The 17524-nt window shown below is 32.7% G+C and overlaps 1 long non-coding RNA gene across 1 annotated transcript; it reads right to left on the reverse strand.

Moving 5' to 3' along the window:
• Positions 1 to 1947: 1947 nt before the first annotated feature.
• LOC5569769 lies at positions 1948 to 16575 on the reverse strand. The gene is made up of 3 exons (XR_002503006.1): positions 16327 to 16575; positions 11205 to 11633; positions 1948 to 1989 (listed from the first exon to the last, which is right to left on the reverse strand). It is a non-coding gene; the product is annotated as an uncharacterized LOC5569769 (long non-coding RNA).
• Positions 16576 to 17524: the final 949 nt, after the last annotated feature.

Consider the following 17524-nt stretch of genomic DNA (forward strand, 5'->3'; position numbering starts at 1 on the left):
AAAAGAAACCTTGGTGAAATATCTGATATTATAATAAGATTTCTAAATAATAAATGACGCAAAATTGCATACAATCATACTTATTGTTTGAATGTTTCGAGGAATTTCAAAACAAAATAGAAATATCGTATGCAGAAAGTTTTGTCAGATTCTCTGGAAATCACATGCAAAACTTTATCACCTGATTTTTGTCTTTTTTCCAGGCATGAGAATTGCAAAAGGATAACAGAATTTAGCATTAAAATAGAATGTTTGAATAGCAAAATTTGTTGTTTGTTTGTTTGAAATAAGAGTTAAAATAACAAAAATAATAACTCGGTTAGTATGGCATGAAAACTTAATAATATCATATTTCGCCATTGTAATAACAAAATAAAAACAAAAGTATGGGCAACAGTAAATAGCAAAATATGTTATTATTTAGATATTGATAACAATATAATAATCAAATAAGCTATTCACGTGTAGAACAAATTAATGGTAATTTTAGTTCTCTGACTTCAATATCTAAATTTGATTGAGAAATAAACTTTTTGCTTTGCTATGAAAAACTTATGCTTTTTTAATCTTGAATGAATATCATACGAATAGTAAAATGAGATATTATGGCAAAATTTGATATTAGTTTGTTCTCATAATTAATTAAAGAAAGTTTTCAAAAGTCAAAATTTGTAATCGCGGGTAGAGATGAATAACAAAATAATGATAAAATATGGAAAAAAATGCAATTATATCTAGTTTAACTACTATTATGTTATTGATATATGACATTAAATATCTCATCAATAGCAAAACATACAATCATAGCAAAATTTGTCAATGGTATGTTATACTTGAAAGTCATGTAATAACTAATCAATAACAAAATATACTATCATGGTAAAATTTGTTATTTGTGCAAAAATAATAAAAAACATAAAATATTTAAAGAATAGCAAACATCGCCATCGCGTTAAGGAGGGTGGGGGGTGGATAGGGTGTTCGAAAGTTATCAATTTTGGTGTTACGTAATAAATGGACGCTGCCTACTGAAAATGAGCCTGTGCATGTTATAAAACGTTTGACTTTTACTGTGCGCCCTGTTTTCAAGTTGCACGTGAGAGAGAGTGAGACAGCACCAACACACGGCGCACAGTAAAAGTAAAAAAAAAACACAAGAATTTATGGCACGTACAGAGGCTCATTTCTTTAGGGGTCGTCCATGAATTACGTCAGGGTCTTAGGGGGAAAAGTTTTTTTTAGTAAAAAGCGACAATTCAAAAAAATAGAAGTCTCCATATAAAAAAGTATGACATTGGCGGGATATGGTTGATCCAAATTTTGTGTGACATTATTTATGAACATTCTTCCAACCAGCTTCATCTTATGCCAGGTGACGAGAAACGCCTACAAAGGTTCAACTAGTGTATTAAAACAAAATAACGACAAACGATTCAAACGAATAACGAAATAATACTGTAATTTTCGTAAAAACAAATTAAAATCAATTAAATAAAAAAATGTCACCCATTGACAATCATTTGATCACTCACTCTCCGTACTGTATTCAAGATACTGCATCTCCTGAGACTGAAAATCTTCCTCGTCAGGCTCGTCGCTAACTTCTTCGCATCTTATTGCGTCCAACGAACCTGTTGCTGTGTGTTCTGGCATTGCTTCTTCCAAAATTCTTTCTTGTTCTATTTTGTAATACTTTTTTGCGATATCGCTTAATGTTGAAAAATCGACGGACATTATGGCATGATTCGCCATCCTATTTATGGCCATCGTCCTTTCTCGTGACAAAAGAGCCTTTTTTTCGGCTGCTTTTGCCAGAAGATTGCTCGCCTTCACAATCTCAGCTCCAATGTCCGCATTTGGTGTCTGCTGCAGCTTCAACTTTTTTGAAGCTTTTTGGCCCATTGGACGACTGGATGATGCCGTTGAAATGGGTTCATCATCCTCGTTTTCTTCCGACTGCCTACGCTTCGACGAGTTAACTGCCGCCACCTACAATCAGGAAAGTACATAGTATTATTTTAGCACATATTCTGCCTATCTACAGTGGCCCAAAATTATTATTCGTACAGGGCATTGTGTTCACATCATTGGTAAAAAATATTGAATGATACAATCCTGGGTAAAGGTGAATAACAAAATAATGTTAAAATAAGAACAAATTTTGCAATTATATCTAGTTTAACCATTATTATGTTATTAATATATTACATTAAATATCTCATCAATAACAAAACATACAATCGTAGCAAAATTTGTCATTGGTATGTTATACTTGAAAGTCATGTAATAACTAATCAATAACAAAATAAACTATCATGGTAAAATTTGTAAGAAATACTAAAACAACAATAAATATCTAAAGAATAATAAATTTCGGCATCACAGTGAAACATGTCAATATATATATATATTTTTTTTTTGAAAGCCTCATTCAAATAATTCATGCGAACAAACCAATATAAAATTTAGCCATGATAGCCCATTTTACTATTCATTGAAAATTAAAAAGCAAAGTTTTTTGCAGGAAAGCAAACGGTTTATTTTTCAATCATGCAAAATTTAGATATTAAAGTCAAAGAAATAAAGGTAAATTTTGCTCTACTCGTGAATAACTTATTTAGTTATTGGTTTGTTATCAATATCTAAATAATAATATATTTTGTTATTTACCGTTGCCTATACTTTTGTTATTACCCGGGTAGAGGAGAATAGCAAAAGAATAACAAAATTTACTATTAAAATAGAATATTTGAAGAGCAAAATTTGTTCTTTGTTTGTTTGAAATAAGAGATAAAATAACAAAAATAATAACTAAGTTTGTATGGCATAAAAACTAAATAATATCATATTTTGCTATTGTAATAGCAAAATAATAACAAAAATATAGGCAAAGGTAAATAACAAAATATATTATTATTTAGATATTGATAACAAAATAATAACTAAATAAGCTATTCAGGTGTAGATCAAAATAATGGTAAATTTAGTTCTTTGACCCCAATAGCATAAAAATGGTTTATTTAGTTATTAACGCAGAATAACTTGTAAATATTAAAATGTTAAAAGTTATTCCTCAACTATTTTAGATAATTAAAATATTTAGGTATTTAAAAAACGATTTTATTTTATTTCAGTTATAACTTGAATGATCAAACTTAAAAATTCATTTCGACGACGAGACGAGATTAAAATGTTAGAATAAACTGCAAATATAGGGCATCTAGCAACCACTTCCAGTCTGGCTACACCCTGTCTACCCTGTCCTATTGCGGCTTCGAAATGTTGCGCAGTGCTGGATTATTAGCGATTACAGCCACAATATGTTTGTTGATCATTTTTGATTTTTCCATGGCGATCCCTACGGGATCCTGGAGAATCCGTCGTCTCTCGTACAGGCGATCTATGAAATTTGAATAAAATTATTTAACAAAGTACATCTCAGGCGGGTGCTAAAATAAGGGTGTATATAACATAATGTATATAACATAATGTCAACCGACGCGTTGAAAAATGGACTCAATAAATGTGGACGAAACCAAAAATTGTGGCTCAATTCGATCCGAAGATGCTATATGTTCCGAATTGTAACCTGGTGTTTGATGAAGATGTAATTGCGAGGTCTTTTAGTGCCCATAGCAAAACACATATTAAAGGTTTAAATTTGTGTACAAAAGCAGCATGTCAGGGATATCAGTACGACGACTCTTGGATCTACATGGACGACATTTTTTTCAATATTCTGGAAATTTTATGTGATCAAGAGAATTGCATTCACATAGTTGGTCAACTACTACATAACGAAATGTTGTTTGACAATTTATATTCGTATGTACTAACCGATGTAATCAAAGTGATGAAAATTAACGAATCGATACAACAATGTGTAAGTATGAATATCAAAATCGTAGATAAAACATTACGTTTTATATCAAAGAGCAAAATACGTACACAAATCGATTGATCTAGAAAATTTTAGAATAAGCTAAAGAAATAAATAAAAATAAAATGTATCACTTCACACTGCATACAAAATTATTTTTCCCGTGTCTTAAATTTAGCATGATTGAAAAATAAACTTTTCTCCAACCTGCAAAAAACTTTTGCTTTTTAAATCTTAAATGAATATCATACGAATGGTAAAATTAGCTATTATAGCAAAATTTGATATTAGTTTGTTCTCACATTTTTTTTAATACAGTTTTCAAATAACAAAATAATAACATATTTAACTATGATGGAGATGTTTGTTATTATTTTGTTATTTTATGTTTTTTTATTATTTTCGCACCAATAACAAATTTTACCATGATCGTATATTTTGTTATTCATTAGTTATTAGATAACTTTCAAGGATAACAGACCAATGACAAATTTTGCTGTGATAGTATGTTTTGCTATTGATGAGATATTTAATGTAATAATAATGGTTAAACTAGATATGATTGCAAAATTTGTTCTTATTTTACTATTATTTTGTTATTCACCTCTACCCGGGTATTTTGCTATTGAAATGGCAAAATATGTTATCATTTAGTTGTTATGCCATACAAACTTTGTTATTATTTTTGTTATTTTAACTCTGATTTCAAACAAACAAAGGACAAATTTTGCTATTCAAACATTCTATTTTAATGCTAAATTTTGTTATTCTTTAGCAATTTTATTCTACCCGGGATTCGATACAACTTATCAATAATGACGGTCATATCCCGGATAGGGATGAATAACAAAATAATGATAAAATAAGAACAATTTTTGCAATCATATCTAGTTTAATCATTATTATGTTATTAATACAGTAATATTTTTAAGTGCAAAAGTACAATCATAATCCCATCAAAAACAAAGAGTTCTTTTTTTAGAAGGACCTACAAATATGTTTTTGCTCTGAGATTTATATTAACATTAAATTCAAATTTTTGAAAAACTGTTATAATTATCGACAATTTATTCATACAGACTCAAGTCAAAAAAGTATGCAAACTTACTTTATCAATCCTACGTGTTTCACAGGCAGAATTCTTCACGTATCGCTCTGAACCAACTCGATTTTTCACTTTTAGAACGTTAAATTTCCGGATTTACAAAACGACGAAAGTAAGATTTTCAACTTTCGCAACCTAACCACTACTTTCGCCGCCCCGCTGCACAGTGAGAAAATCGGGCTCCAAAACGCGACTAAATGCAATATCTCAGCTGGGTAACGGTTCCAGGAAATGATTTTGGCCATTCTAGATCGGAAAAAGGCTGCTGAACCGATTGGTGGCAGTCCCATTGACCGGAGACTTAGCCCTGGCCACCTAGAGCCCTGGAATCATCCTGAGTTCCTTACAGCAAGTATAATTAATGGAACTGAAATAAACTGTCATGATTACGTTTTGCTGCGAAGCCTCACACAAAAATATTCTTACATGGGGGATTTTGTGAAATGAATGATTGACCGTTATGGCCATTTTATGGTTCCGGAGCAAACCCGGAACATCCGTAAAATTGGCAATATTAAAAAAATATATTCTGATAGTTCCTTTGTCTCTTGTTTGTTAGAAAGAAGTACTCTTACAATTCGTATTTAATAATCTGAATGTTTGCCCATTACGGCCATTTTATGGTTCCGGAACTAACCCGGAACATCCGAAAAAATGGAAATACTGAAACAAAATTTATTCTGATAGTTCCTTTGTCTCTTGTTTGTTAGAAAGAAATACTCTTACAATTCGTATTTAGTAATCTGAATGTTTGACCATTACGGCCATTTTATGGTTCCGGAACTAACCCGAAACATCTGTAAAATTTTCCATATTGAAAAAAAAAAAAGATTATTCATATGTTCCTTGTTGATTAAAATTAAGTATTCTAACATATTGGATTTAGTGATATGAATGTTTGATCACTTTGACCATCTTATGGTTCCGTAATTAGCCCGGAACATCCGTAAAATTCAAAACAATGTTTTGATAGTTTCTATGTTCCATGTTAGTTTTAATTAAGTATTCTTGAATGTCGAATTAAGTTATATGAATGTTTGACCATTATGGTCATTTTATGATTCCTAAACTAACCCGGAACAACCGTAAATATTCCATATTAGAAAAAAAATCTGATAGTTCAAGAAGAATGCTAAGAGAAATCTTTGAAAGAACTCCTGGAAGTATTCGTGGAATAATTCCTGAAGAAACTTCAGGAGAATCCCTGAAGGAACTCCTAGAAAAACAACTGGAGAAATCCATAAAGTAAAATCTCTGGAGGAACTTGAAGAAATCCTTTAAGGGATTCATGGAAGAATTCCTGGAAGAACTCCTAAGGGATCTCTAGCGGAACTCCTTTAAGAATCTCTCGTGAAACGCTTGGAGGAATCGCTGGAGAAGCTCCTGGAGGAATTTCTTAAGGGACTCCTGGAGTAATTCCCGAAATAAATCCTGAAGGAAAATAACTCTGAAGGAATTCCCGAAGAAACTCCTGGGGGAATATTTGGAGTAATATTCAAAAGAATACTTGGAGTAACTCCTGGAGGAATTTCCGAAGGACTTCCTGGAGGAATTCCTGAACGAACTCCAGGAGGAATTCCTGAAGGAACTCCTAGAGAAATTCTTGAAAGAATTTCTGGAGGTATTACTGAAGGAATTCCTGGACAAAATCATGGAGATACTCCTGGAGGACACTCCAGAAGAAACTCTACAAAAAAAAACCTTCTGAGGGAATTTCTCGAGGAACTGGATAAGTTCCTGAAAGAACTTTTGGTATAATTCCTGAAGGATATACAGTGGGATTCCGTTTTTGGCGTACTCCGTTTTTGGTGTTGGAATATAGGTAGTGTCGCACCTCAGGTAGAAGAATCGTCGGTTGAGAAGCATGCGTCGTCGTAGGTAAAAGTGTGGAAGATTTGTTGTGAGGTATAATATTTGTGTAGGATGTTGAATTGTGCGCTGTATGGAGAGACAACCCGGGTAGAGGTGAATAACAAAATAATGGTAAAATAAGAACAAATTTTGCAATCATATCTGGTTTAACCATTATTATGTTATTAATATATGACATAAATATCTTATCAATAGCAAAACATACAATCATAGCAAAATTTGTCATTGGTATGTTATCCTTGAAAGTCATGTAATAACTAATCAATAACAAAATATACTATCATGGTAAAATTTGTTATTTGTGCAAACATACTAAAAAGAACCAACAAACATCAAATTTTGCTATAATTGCTCATTTTACAATTCGTATGATATTCATTGAAGATTTAATAAACAAATGTTTTTCGCTGGAATGCAAAAAGTTTATTTTTCAATCATGCTAAATTTAGTATATTAAAGTCAAAGAACTAAAATTGCCATTATTTCGATCTATTCGTGAATAGCTTATTTAGTTATTATGTTGTAATCAATATCAAAATAATTACTATTAATTAGCTATTATTGTGTTATTACAATGGTAAATATGTTGTGATTAAGTTTCTATGCCATACAAACTCAGTTAGTTTAACTCACCAAGGGCGAAAAGCCACTCTAATAAAGATAAATAATAATAATAAACTCAGTTATTATTTTTGTTATTTTATCTCTTATTTCGAACAAACAAAGAACAAATTTTGCTATTCAAACATTCTATTTTAACGGTAAATTTTGTTATTCTTTTGCTATTCTCCTCTACCCGGGTTATACTTGAAAGTCATGTAATAACTAATCAATAACAAAATATACTATCATGGTAAAATTTGTTATTTGTGCAAACATACTAAAAAGAACCAACAAACATCAAATTTTGCTATAATTGCTCATTTTACAATTCGTATGATATTCATTGAAGATTTAATAAACAAATGTTTTTCGCTGGAATGCAAAAAGTTTATTTTTCAATCATGCTAAATTTAGTATATTAAAGTCAAAGAACTAAAATTGCCATTATTTCGATCTATTCGTGAATAGCTTATTTAGTTATTATGTTGTAATCAATATCAAAATAATTACTATTAATTAGCTATTATTGTGTTATTACAATGGTAAATATGTTGTGATTAAGTTTCTATGCCATACAAACTCAGTTAGTTTAACTCACCAAGGGCGAAAAGCCACTCTAATAAAGATAAATAATAATAATAAACTCAGTTATTATTTTTGTTATTTTATCTCTTATTTCGAACAAACAAAGAACAAATTTTGCTATTCAAACATTCTATTTTAACGGTAAATTTTGTTATTCTTTTGCTATTCTCCTCTACCCGGGTTATACTTGAAAGTCATGTAATAACTAATCAATAACAAAATATACTATCATGGTAAAATTTGTTATTTGTGCAAACATACTAAAAAGAACCAACAAACATCAAATTTTGCTATAATTGCTCATTTTACAATTCGTATGATATTCATTGAAGATTTAATAAACAAATGTTTTTCGCTGGAATGCAAAAAGTTTATTTTTCAATCATGCTAAATTTAGTATATTAAAGTCAAAGAACTAAAATTGCCATTATTTCGATCTATTCGTGAATAGCTTATTTAGTTATTATGTTGTAATCAATATCAAAATAATTACTATTAATTAGCTATTATTGTGTTATTACAATGGTAAATATGTTGTGATTAAGTTTCTATGCCATACAAACTCAGTTAGTTTAACTCACCAAGGGCGAAAAGCCACTCTAATAAAGATAAATAATAATAATAAACTCAGTTATTATTTTTGTTATTTTATCTCTTATTTCGAACAAACAAAGAACAAATTTTGCTATTCAAACATTCTATTTTAACGGTAAATTTTGTTATTCTTTTGCTATTCTCCTCTACCCGGGTTATACTTGAAAGTCATGTAATAACTAATCAATAACAAAATATACTATCATAGTAAAATTTGTTATTTGTGCAAAAATATTAAAAAAACATGAAATAACTAAAGAATAACAAACACCGCCATCACAGTAAAATATGTCATTATCTTGATATTTAAATTTTTTTTTAAATAATTCATGAGAACAAACTAACATCATATTTTGCCATAGCCCATTTTACTATTCGTATGATATTCATTAAAGATTTAAAAAGCAAAAGTTTTTTGCAGGAAAGCAAAAAGTTTATTTTTCAATCATGCTAAATTTAGATATTAAAGTCTAAACTTTTAGCTTTCCTGTAAAAAAACTTTTACTTTTCAATCTTCAATGAATGTCATACTAATAGTTAAACGAAAGTATTCATGCCATACAAACTTAGTTATTATTTTGGTTATTTTAACTCTTATTTCAAATAAACAAATTTTGCTATTCAAACATTATATTTTAATGGTAAATTTTGTTATTCTTTCGCAATTCTTCTCTACCCGGGTTTTGCTTATCTGCAAAAAGCTTTGGCTTTTAGAATCTTGAACGAATATCATACGAATAGTAAAATGAGCTATTATGGCAAAATTCAATATTGGTTTGTACCAGCAGGTTCGTCTAAAAATCTGAAGAATAATGCATAATTGTTTGAGAAATCTGTTGATAAATCCTAGATTGAACAACCAATTCTGGAAGCGCTCTTGGATCAATCTCTGAGAAGTATTAAATCCACAAATGAAAAATTCAAATTTGTGGTATTTTGGAACAATCCAAAGAATAAAATGGTGACCTTTAATAATTACATTTCGCGCAAATCACTATAAACTTAGTTGTAGCAGTATTGAATTCGTGAAACGCAACATGTTAAAAGTTATAGTTTATTTATATCACGTGTATAATACACGCTGGTTGGGTCAAACTCCAAATAAATATTTTCAAGTTCCTTGTAAGAGCTTTGTAGTATACTTCTTCTTCTTCTTTCTGGCGTTACGTCCCCACTGGGACAGAGCCTGCTTCTCAGCTTAGTGTTCTTATGAGCACTTCCACAGTTATTAACTGAGAGCTTACTATGCCAATGACCATTTTTGCATGTGTATATCGTATGGCAGGTACGAAGATACTCTATGCCCTGGGAAGTCGAGAAAATTTCCAACCCGAAAAGATCCTCGACCGGTGGGATTCGAACCCACAACCCTCAGCTTGGTCTTGCTGAATAGCTGCGCGTTTACCGCTACGGCTATCTGGGCCCCTTGTAGTATACTTATTCATATTTATCTAGCATTTTGTAACAAAACAGAGTGCAGCCTTTCTATAAGCATAGCATTACATTTTTAATGTACATAATACATGTTTAGAATCGTATTACATCAAATAATAAAACATGAAACTTTAACGTCCATAAATTCGAGAATCCATAATACTTTTACGTTTTGAATGCTTGGGTTCCTGAAACCATTAAAAACACATGATCCAGTCTGTCTGAACACCGACCATATAATCGAGGGTCCACGTAATCGAGGAATACCTGTATATACGTTATTTGAAATAATAGAAACAGCAGCCTTGACAAAAACGAATCGTTCAATGAATTGAATAAACCATTAATGCACAATATAACCACAGATAACAAAGGTTAAAGTCCGAGTGTAAAGAATGTAAGAATATGGAATTGAGTCAATTTTAGACGCACAATCAATACTTTTTCATTATTCCAAAGATGAATGTAGGGTGCCGGTGCCATTAGTGGACTACCTATGTTATAAAAATCATAACAAAATAACGAAAAGCCTTAAACGAGATCTTTTGGCGTCAACAGAAAGATTTCAACTTTTACTATATGGGACAAATACAAAGAGAGTGATAAGACTATGTTTTATTTAACATGAAATCGCTTGAGTCAATATTGGTACACGTTAATTATTTATATGACTTTTTGATAGAGTAAAAAGCTGACATTTGGCAAATCGACTGAACCAGAGCCGATCTATCCACCAAAAATAACACATGTCGGTTTTATCTAAAAATGTACGTTCATTCCATAGTCCAATCTACTGGTACATTACAACCATTGGTACCGGCACCCTAAACGGAAACATTTTATGATTGTCGAATAATGGATGACATCTATGACCTTCATTATTAATATAGTATTTTAAACTCAATACAATATTTAACAGTTATTTACCAATTTGATGTGAATACAGTTTCCTGTACGATTATGAAATTGAGTCACTGTATAAGTTAATTGGTGTTTCAGAAGGCGGGTTACAAAGGCACGTTTCCCACCAGTTGGGAGATTTGTGCCACGTACCGCGTAAAAACCGCGTTATATAAAAAAAAATGACGTAAATAAACGCATGTGTGTGTTTTACAAAATGCAATTTTTTACCTTAATGTCCACGTACTGCTTCCATTTTGGAGCACACTCCAAAATTTTGTACGCGTGCAGCAAACTGAACGGACTCTTCGTTGATGTATTGTAGAGTGTGAAAGCTTGTTTGAAAACGTCGGACTGTGTGGTCCCGCTTTGCTGGCGAGCAGAAATTTGCGCCACGCAACCCGAAAACTTGCTGCAAGCTTTGCTGATGAGCAACCACCTTGCTTTCAGTCCGCTTGGAACTCGTAACTCTGCGCTACAAGACAAATTTTTCTCGGTGCATATTTCTATGAACATCTCATATATGCGTTCATACAGTGTATCAAGTTTTTGATACGTCCCGGTTGCTCCATCCTGGGATACATTCAACCACGCAGTACACAGGGCTTCGTCCTCTTCTACACTCCAGTTTTTTCCGCGGGATTTGGATGCACTCATGTTCTGCAAGGGAAAAAATCAGTAACAATAATAACAATAATAATAATAATGAAAATATAGAAATTATTATTATTTTAATTGTGTATAATTATAAAAATAATAATAATAATAATATTAATTAAATTATTAATACCAATAAAAATAATAATATTGATAATAATAATATGTATTACTATGGACCGATGCACGAGTTCACTATTTGACGTTTGAGCGGTGCCGTGTTATTTACGTGCCCATGGAGCGATGCACGAGTTCACTAATTCGACGTTTGAGCGGTGCCGAATTCACTGGTTGCTATGGTCCCATAAATAACACGGCACCGCTCTAACGTCAAATAGTGAACCCGCGCATAGGTCCATGGCAACGAGTGAATTCAGCACCGCTCAAACGTCAAATTAGTGAACTTGTGCATTGGTCCATGGACCAGTGCATGAGTTCACGAATTTAAGGTTTGAGCGGTGCCGAATTCACTCGTTGCCATGGTCACATAAATAACACAGCACCGCTCAAACGTCAGATAGTGAACTCGTGCACTGGTCCATTACACAATATTATTATTATTAACAATAATAATAGTAATACTACTAAATTGCAATCGCAATAACGAAAAAGTGTAAGTAAAGATATAAAAATAGTGGAGATATTAATCCCTTTACTAGCAGCATCATATTCTCACCACAAACGTATATTCAAATCTCAAAATATTTTTTCTTTATTTTTACAAGTTCTCTAAAAACTCTTCTACTTTCAGAATCTGTGTCGATTGTTGCTATTGATCACATGGATCCGGAGACATTCCGGAATTTTTTGGAGACCGACCAACACAATGTTTTTCATATTTATTAAAATATCAACGTTTTCAGAACTGTAATGTTACTTCTCTAAATAATTGTTATAAATGACTGACTAGTAGTTCATTTCAATTATATTCGATTATTGAAATTCAAGAAAACATATTGAACACAATTGTTAATACAAGAAAATTATATTTAATGAATGACTCTGTAAAACATAAAATTTATTTGATCAAAAATGTAATTTCATTTACTTTAGAAAAAAAAAACTCAACATTCCAATTTGCGCATTCCAACATTCCATTTTCGGCTAGAAACAAACATTTTCATGAATGTATCAGAAATCTATCATAAGATTATCATCATTATAATCGGCTTTCAATAGAGACGCCAGAAGAATAATAGGACTGTCTTTTGTTAAATTACTGAGTCGAACCCTAAGTTGCTCTTTTCATCTCAAATTTATGGCACTTATTTTTTACAGGAAGGAAACATAAAAATTATAGTAATTAATGCGCTCTTGAGTGTTGCTCATCTAACAAAATTATTCATGTAAGAAAAATATTTTGTTTGTACGAATTTAAACAGGTGAGTTGGTTTCACTTGTTTATAAGAGAAACAAACGTTTTCAATTAACTTAACCTGACTTAATACAGATAAATAACGCATTTATCGTAGCAATATAATATTGCAACAATTTTTGTCTAAAATCATAGATGCAATTATATTCGACATTTGTTCCAATTTTCCAACATTGGTATTCTATGTAACTCATTCGTACTATACCAGAAAAGAAGCTACAGATTCATTTTTATTTTTTTTTTACGATCAAAAGCTTGTTCTTAGGACAACATTTTGGTTTTCTATATTTTATATTCTAATATTTTCAACTGTCTGTATTTTGATCAATTTCTCAGCCATTTTTTAACCGATTCAAGTTTTTTGATCCTGCTATGAAAATTATATGGCAAGATCTGCAGAAAGAATTTAAAAAACTATTTTCACAATTAAGAAACAAAATTTTGAAAATATTTTTTTTTTAATTGGATTCTGGCTCTAAGCCCGTTTTGAAAAAAAAAACTCAGAAGCCAATATCGGCATTGAAAGAAAATTACTACTAACTAATTGCGAAACGGCAATGATAGAATTTTCTACATCCTCATCAAGAAACTTCCAGAAAGAAGCTTATCATTCTTAGTTGATATATTTATATAATGTTTTCAGTAGGCATGTTTTACTGACAAATGGAAAAAATGCTAAGATTGTACCAATTTTAAAACCAGACAAAAATCCTGCAGAAGCTTCTAGCTACCGTACAATCAGTTTCATCCATCAGTAAACTTTTTGAAAAGGTCATTTTGAACAGAATGGTGGTCCACATAAACGAAAATTCAATTTTTGTCAATGAACAGTTCGGATTCCGCCATGGACATTCGACCAATCATAAACTTTTACGTGTAACAAATTTGATCCGTCCCATCAAATCTGAAGGCTATTCTACTGGTCTTGCTCTTCTAGACATATAAAAATTCCTTGTAACATTACGACAACTATAACTGCTTGTTTTGTTGTAGATTTCCATCACATTACTCTGGAGATGTCTTCAGGAGTATGACTAGAGATTTTTCACAAACTCGATTTCTTTCTGAAGATCAGAGGCATTCCTCCAAGGATCGTTTATTTTACAAGAAAGTTCATAATTCATCAGAAATTCATCCATTGATTTTTCTAAGACATTCTGCAATATCTTGGAAAATATAATCTTGGAAAAGTTTATAATATAATTCATCTACTAAACTGCCGTGAATCGCAAGTCAGTCCCATCTGCATTTTCGTCAAAATTGAGTTCAGTTCAGTTTTCAACATATTTTCCAATGCTCTTTCAGTTGCCCTTATGAGATAATATGATTTGTTCGGAAAAAGTAGAAAAAAACAGCAAGTCAAATTATCCCATAATGAAAAGTAACCGCATATCAGTCCCACTACAGAATTCCGCACCGTGTAACCCAAAAATGAACCGTGTTTTGATCATCCTAATATTTTTCTCATAAAGATACCATAGTGGAAAGCAAGTTGTGAAAGTTTCATTGAGATTTGAACATGTTCCAATCCTCTGGAATTTTTTGAATATTCGCATGGAAAACGAGTTTGGAAACTTCACATCCCATTTTCTCAATGCCTACTTTTACAGATGGGACTGACTTGCGATTCACGGCAGTAAAGCTTTAAGGAATTTTTGGAGCAATTCCTTAGAGTAATCGTATATGCGTGTTTGAACTATTTTTTATGAAAATACCTGGAATATTTGGAAAAATAGGAAGTAGGAACTATTGTAAGGTTTCTTGAAAAAATGACGTTTTTTTTTTTAAATCTTTGAAAAATAGACTTTTGTGGGAGATCTTCTCTAGGGTCTATATGAATTCTGTGGAAGCTCTAAAACAGTGTTTCCCAACCTTTTTAAAGCCGCGACCCTCTTGAATATTTAAGAAACATCTCGCGGACCCCTTAAAATTAACTTTCTTGGAACCTTACTCAAAATATCTCCATCTTATCCGATTAAAAAGAAGCTTATTGTACGTGTGCAAACGAGTACTTTTGAGTACAATTATGAAAAACCTACTTGCTCAGATGATATATGGAACTACAACTATTATATGCTAGACGAACTACTGAGCCACTTAATGACTGAGAATTTAGAAGCCGAGTCCACCAGAAATCTGAGAAAAATCCAACATAATATTTTAGCGGGAACTCCACTTGGAAAGAATTCAACAAAAATCCTTCAAGCAATTCGTTGAAAGATTTCCACAAGAATCGAAAACTTTTAACCATTATCGTATCTTTTCACCAGAAATCTACGAAGACCTCTAAAAAAAGATTATTGAATATATTTCTAGATATCTACAAAAAAATCATCATTTGGAAACTGCTTTGAATATTTTTAGAAGTTTACTACAGTTAACTCTCCCTTACTCGATATTGAAGGGACCATCGAGTTAGGAAGGTATCGAGTTACAGAACACAAAACCAGTGCAACTGCGATTTAAGGGACCATCGAGGTAGCCATGAAAACCAATACCCTAGCAAAATCTGACATCTATTTACAACGGCTTCGCGGACCCCCTGATGAAGTTTCACGCCCCCCTGGGGGTCCGCGGACCGGTTGAGAAACCCTGCTCTAAAATGTGCAATTTTTAGCCGTGGGTGAATTCGGCTGATGGCGTAATCGGCCGAAAGGTGTTTGAACCAAGTGTAGACACTACAGATACCATACATCAAAGCTAGACTTTTTAGAGACTTGCATTAAAATAGATTTCTAACGCGCCATACAATTTATTTTTAATATTCATATAAAAAAACTTACCATGGGGAAGGGAGAATTGAAAATTGTCTTACATAAATAATGGACAGCCCTTAGAGAAATGATACGAGAATATATAACATATATGAGTCGGATACAATACGAAAAATAGTTTAAATCCGAGCTTTTCACTGGGCAAGGCAAAGGGGTCGAATCTCCAGTTAAGAATTCCATATTCTGATCTTACTTGAGCACTTCTTTTGGCATAGGGAATTTTCTCGGCCGAGTTTCAGATCACTTTGCAATTAGAAGCACTTCAGAACGACACATATTGTGGCCAAATATAAGCAAGGCTTTCAAAAAACTACACTGCCGAAGTGAATGAGAAGTGTCAACAAATAAGTTCCGGCTCCCGCGAACCGTTTACTTTTTCAATAAGCCTGTCCTATGAAGATCGCGGAACATGTCGCGAACCGTCTTCCAAATCCGAGGATTATCTTTCCGCTTCAAAGCGATTCATCAAGACACCAATGTAGCATTTGGAATGGAGCTTAACACTTCAGAAATTGATAAATCAAAAAAGAAATCAACTTATAATTACCTTTGCTGCGCACCAAACAACAAAAACACCACGGCAAACAAACTACAAGTTAAAAACAACAGATAGCATCGATGGCACTTTGTGAAATAGCAGCTGTCACTTGCGCAACTATCGGGTGGCTAAATTTGCTCACCCGATGCTTTTCCAAAGCAGCGCTCCTATTTTACTATCCCGGTTAGCAGCGCCCGGTAAGGTTCCCCGTAATGATAGTGCGCTATGTAATTTAGTTTAGTCGCGCACCGCTAAAGATGCTCTAAACGGCACAGCGGTGAAATGGTCCAACGAGGCCGTTTATCTAGGCTTGACTTTGGACAGCAAGCTGATCTTTCGACAACAAGTTGACAAAACGGCCACGAGGTGCAGCACGATGCTGCGAATGTTGTATCCCCTCATAAACCGTAGGTCGACACTGTCCCAGAAGAACAAGCTTGCTGTCTACATAAAAATCTTCCGTCCCGTGATCGAGTACGGCATGCCGGTCTGGAAGAGCTGCGCTAAATCACACCATTTCAAACTCCAGAGGGTTCAGAACAAGTTTCTGAGAATGGCCCTGAACGCCCCTAGGAGAATGCGATATTCTGAGGTCCACCGTGTGGCCGAGATACAAACTCTAGAAGATCGCTTTAGTGAGTCTATCGAGAGGTACAGGGCTCGTTGCCGTACGTCAGCCCAGCAGGTCATCCGCGCTATAGTCGCGCCCTCTAGGTCATCAAATTTGTATCTTGTAAATAGTAGTTAGTAGTTAGGTTATCAAATTTCTAAAAAATTACCGAAGCTCCAATCGAGTCAAATTGTTAAATGAGTAATCAAATGAAAATCAAAATACTATCACCAAGATTGAAAGGCCCTTGTTCGACCATATTATCTGTTAAACCAACGGGGGGGAGGCAACTCAAATATGAAATAAACACGAATCAAACTGAAAACCGGATGGAAATCAGTTATATTTTAAATGTCGAGAAGTGTAGTACAAGTGAAACGTGTAAAACAGAGTGTAAAGTGGGCGAATTCGTCCCCTTGGGGACGATTTTCAAGCACAAGAGGCGAAAATTAGTAAAACTTAATTTGCAAAAATGCCAGGAAGGGGGCAAAATTGCTAGTATTCGTGAAATTGAGAATTTCTGAAACTTATTCTAACAATTTTAAAAATAACAGGAGATTTACAATGAAACATTAGCGAATCTATGTAAAATTTGAA

The sequence above is a fragment of the Aedes aegypti genome, chromosome 1 (genome assembly GCF_002204515.2).
Source record: "Aedes aegypti strain LVP_AGWG chromosome 1, AaegL5.0 Primary Assembly, whole genome shotgun sequence".
In the NCBI taxonomy this organism is placed as follows: domain Eukaryota; kingdom Metazoa; phylum Arthropoda; class Insecta; order Diptera; family Culicidae; genus Aedes; species Aedes aegypti.